The following is a 5,003-nucleotide window of genomic DNA, read 5'->3' on the forward strand; positions in this document are numbered from 1 at the left end:
TTCGTGATTTGTTGTTGTTGTTGCATATATTAATATATATATATATATAGTAATATATATATATATATATATATATATACGAATGGCTCGTATCGGCCTTATTTATTTCCTGTTTACAATTATTGTTACTATTATCATATTAATGTCTTTTAAAAAATACTTTTGACTCATACATAAAAACTTAATCGTTTAAATGTTATATCTAATCTATTCCTAGATTAGATAATTTTTCTAAAATACAGTTCAGTAAAACTGATAATTCGATGATCTTTGGCTCTCTTTTCTGGAACGCGAAGATAGAATATTTGACTGAAGTTATAGAATATAAACACACACGCGCTGTTATATCATGCAGCACTTGGCGGCACAAATTTATACGCAATAAGAGAAAGTTACAGAAACAACACTTGTTTAAACATTTATTCTGTTCTTTTATAATACATGCGTGCAATTCCCATTGGATTTCGTAATTGCGTGTTCAAGCGTCAGTCGAAATTTGCAAAACCTACACGCAAACTTTTCAGATCTCTTTGACTCTCGGAAAGGGTTAAAATAGAGCGATGTGACGATGGAGTACGCGGCGCGGAAAGAAAGTGCGCGCGATAAATGGAGTGAATGTCCAGCGCACTCGTGGTTGCGGCGGCACGACGCGGAACGCAAGTCGCGGAATTACCTCGTTTAACAGTAGTTTTTATTTTCTCAAAGCCAAAACTAAAGTATATATAGTTCAAGAGAGTGTTTTATTTATATTGTTATTTTTTTTAACACACGTACAATTGAGATCTATATGCTGACAATTAGTTGCATATTTATAAGAGAAAAACATTTTCGATCATTACTTGGTCTTCATCAGTCGTTATAACTATGACTTTGTAAATGTTACAAGCTCAAATTCAATACGGATTGATTCGTAAATAAAGTCACACAAGAAAATATTGACATAGTCAATATTTACAAGTTTTCCAAATATCGGTAAATTTATGAGCGAGATACACGCTCACAAAAGTTTATTTGACCGTTTATCGAATACGTACATTTTTTATATTTGTAACACAAAATGTGCAAAATTCGAAATCTATCGAACGACTAAATGTTGTTCTTGTTTTTTTTTTTTTGCAAGTAAGTTTTGCGAAAACAAGGTTGCTTTGAAAATCCAATTAAACTCAAAGCAAATATATTGTAAATATATTAGATTTAGTACATGCAAACTTTGTGCCACCTCTTTTAGCGTGACCAAGTCCGAGAGCTCGCCGCATAAAGTTCTAATTCGGTTCCACATCGTGACTATAGCGACCGGACTCTGAAAGCGGAAGACGCGGACCCCAAACGCGAATTCACGCGTGCGTATCCAACCCTGTATCCTTTCTGGCGCTATCCTTATTATTCGAGCGTGTTATTACAGTGTCCGGTGTCAAACGTGCCATATCGCTTCATAATCGTTTCATGCGATTTTGTTTAGAGCGACACTTTAATAATAAACTTGTGTTTTTTTCTTTTTTTTTTTTTTTTTATTTAACTTGTAACTCTTTCACTTTTCACATATTAATGTTTACCTGTAAAAAGAAGTGAAAATAATTTTGTTTACTTGTTTGTTTAAAAGACGTGTCATTTCGTTTGAAAATTGCAATACACATAAAATGTTCGCGTCAGGCAACAGTGCGGTACTCGCCATCTAGTAATGGACACGAAGAATTTAAAGGCAACTAGAAATAGATCATAAAAGTCAACAAAGGGATCGGTCATACCGAGCAAGGCTCGTACTGTGTTCACATAGTACCACGCGCCACCGCCAGATAGAGCATGCGTCCGTACAATTTCGAGAAACGGCTCTCCTCGTTGCTCTTTGTGCGTTCAGTCCATTGTTAGATAGCAATAGTTACGTGACTTTTGTTTATTCATCTACGTAAACAAATAGATAAATTTATTTGGGTGAAAAAGTTTAAATTATTAATTGGTTTATATGAAACTTAATGCGATCAGAAATCAACACGCAATCAAATTAATCAAATTTAATCCAGCTATCTAATCAGGTATTAGCACAATTTATATGTACGTTATATTTTAATTAAAATAAATGATCGATGCAGCGGAGGTGCAATAACTGACACAAGCTTACTAGTTTTGCGAGTTTGTCTAATCGCGTTTTCATGGTGCGTATATATACGTGGCTTCGCTAAAAATTAGAAAAAGCTTGTCGAAATTACGACGGTTTCAATCCCGCTGGTTGTGACAAACGTGATTATCTTGTAATCGCACAAAGAATTGACACATGAAAGTTGTGTCCAAACTAATTGGCAACTGCAATTTCGCGCAATATATACATAGCATATACATATATAAATGCGCGATGAATATTCGCATTGAATTTATAAACGATCCCAGTTATATCCCGCGCGGCAATCAATTCGCAGTAATTATACCCGTTACACAGCGCCGCGTACATATGTACCACCAGCGTTCGCCCCCTTTTGAGCTTTTGAACTTTCGCTCCGATATCGTCACGCGTTATGCAGATTATCGTAAAAACATTTAAACGCGTTAACGCCGGAGCTTTGCGCGGCAGCGCGCGCAATCGTTTATCGCATCATTCTCGCGCGACAGCGAAACTTTATGCTCGGCAGTTTTTATCGGCGGGATTGAACCGGCGGGAGTAGCGAAAGAGAAAGAGAGAGAGACGAAGAGAGAGGAGAGAGAGAGAAAAAGAGAAAGAGAGTGAGAGAGAGTCGTGTTTTTCAATTTAATCCGGCCTGTCCCTCGCGCGTTTCTCGCTGCTACTGTCGCTGTGCGAGGTGATTACGAAATTACACGAGTGCGTGCATCGCATTTCGATTAAAACGAACACGGTTCTTCCGGTTCGGGCAGGTATGTAGGTAGGTGGCATCCTCCATCGGAAAATCCTACCGAGAATATCGATGATAATATGATGTGCCGCGTGCAAAATGCGCGCGATCGATATTCTTGTAGCGACAAGTATATTTCGTGTCGTGTCTTCGCACACACTCCCGTATTTATTGCGATACGAGACCAGGCCGGTACCACGACGCTAAATCGCGATACACTACTCCACCGCGAACGAGAAGTGATGAACCATAACGAGAAAGAGCTATGGGAAAATTGTGCGGTGCCGTGTCTCGTGTATCTCTTTGCGGGAAAACGGTTGTACGATCTCGTAATCTTCTTTTATAAAGTATTTGGCAAAGTGCTTTCATCTCGACTGAAAATAGTAGATCTCTTCGGAAGAAAAGTCTCAAGTTCGATCTTTTTTATCGTGTAAAAAATTGATAGAAGACTCAATAATTCACATAATATTCTCTCACGCGCGGTCATATAAATGTAAGTTGCGATAAAAAGAAATTTCTTACAAAAATTTTCTTGGTAAAGTTTCAGCGGGCTTTTTTTTACATTGGTTGCATGTATAAGTGATATTTTAATACACGCACGTGTATATAAGCTTTGATTATTAAAATAATATAAGAAAGTCAAGAAGTCGGCGCGAACTAAAATAAAGTTGTTAATTTGCTATTAAAATCATATTCAATTATAATATCGAAACCGAGAAATTAATATGAGAAGAACAGGAAATTCATATGAAACTTTATTAATTAAACGCGATTCTTTTAAGCCACCAGTAGTCTCTCTTCAATAACAAAGAAATTATTTATACAAGTATTGTATATACATATATGCGATATATGACATTAACACGTACGTAAAATGTTATAATTACGTTTGTTGAGACGCACCGTCGAGATACCGTCGAAATAAAAGACCCGCGCAAGGTATGTGCAAAGATCGATATCTACGCATCGGCATTATAATAGATAATGGGTCCCGATATATTTACTGCGACAACTTAGAGTCGTTTGCGATATCTCGCGGCAATTCTCAGCGGCGAAATTGGCGGCAGTATATTACACGGGGATATCGAATAGAGAGAAGTCTTCATTGTCACTGCGCGGGATCTCTCCGGTCTTATCCACGAGCGCAACGAAAACTTTTCGAGATAAACTCTCGATCGCGGCCCAAAACGTTTCCGGGCTTTTCGCTTTGCGGCCACTTGGCCGAATTCGCGTGCGTACACGAACGCCGTCGAAAAGACGATATCGTAATCTTGCAAAAGGTTACCTTCATGCCTTCTTCTTCCTCCTCTTCTTCTTCTTCCTTCTAATTCTTACCGTCGTTCGAGATACCGGAGATATAGATACGAAATCAGGGTAGATTTGAGAATCGGGGGTAGGAGGAATTACGCGGGGTGGGAAAACGGAGAGAGGGGTAGGCGGCAGGGGCGCGGTCGCCAGGAAGGATTTGGGATATCTCATGGATTCAGGGAGTAGCCGCCGGAGGCGTTCAACCAATTAGCTAACTCCACGGCACTTCGCCCTCGAAACCGCTAACGAAGAACCTAAGCGAACGAAGAAAACCCGGGACTGGTAGGGGGCAAAATCCACCTATACTCCTATAGAGGCGCTACTGCTTGCTTGCGGTGTAGATTCGCTCGGGGGTATTTCTCGGTGTTTCCCCACTGAATCCTCCCGAGGACGTATGGTACATATAAATTACCGCTTTAAGTCGGCGGCGAGGCGTATCGGAATTTGACATTTTGAGAAGATTCTTTTATATTTTTTGTCCTTCGATGTATGCTAATTTCTTTAATTTAAATACACATATGTATACATGCATATAGTATATATATACATACATATACACAATATATATATATAGTATATACAATATATATACAAGCACGTATTTTTTCTTCTCCGACAAATAAGAGATATTCTTTTTCCAAGATTATAAAATAGTATAAGAGTTTATTTCTGTTTTCAGTCGCGAAGATTTTTCCTGCAAAACGACTAGAAATCGCAGCGTCGAGATCGCTAAGTTTTCATCTTGGCTGCTATTTAGCGCGTCTTGAAAAGTGCCGGAGGCTACAAGAACGGCGGTGGCCAAACCGATAGAAATGACGGAAACGACGGAAAAAAAGGTAAGTATTGGAAGCAAAA

Source organism: Pseudomyrmex gracilis, unplaced genomic scaffold, assembly GCF_002006095.1.
Source record: "Pseudomyrmex gracilis isolate BER0280 unplaced genomic scaffold, ASM200609v1 scaffold_57, whole genome shotgun sequence".
NCBI lineage: Eukaryota > Metazoa > Arthropoda > Insecta > Hymenoptera > Formicidae > Pseudomyrmex > Pseudomyrmex gracilis.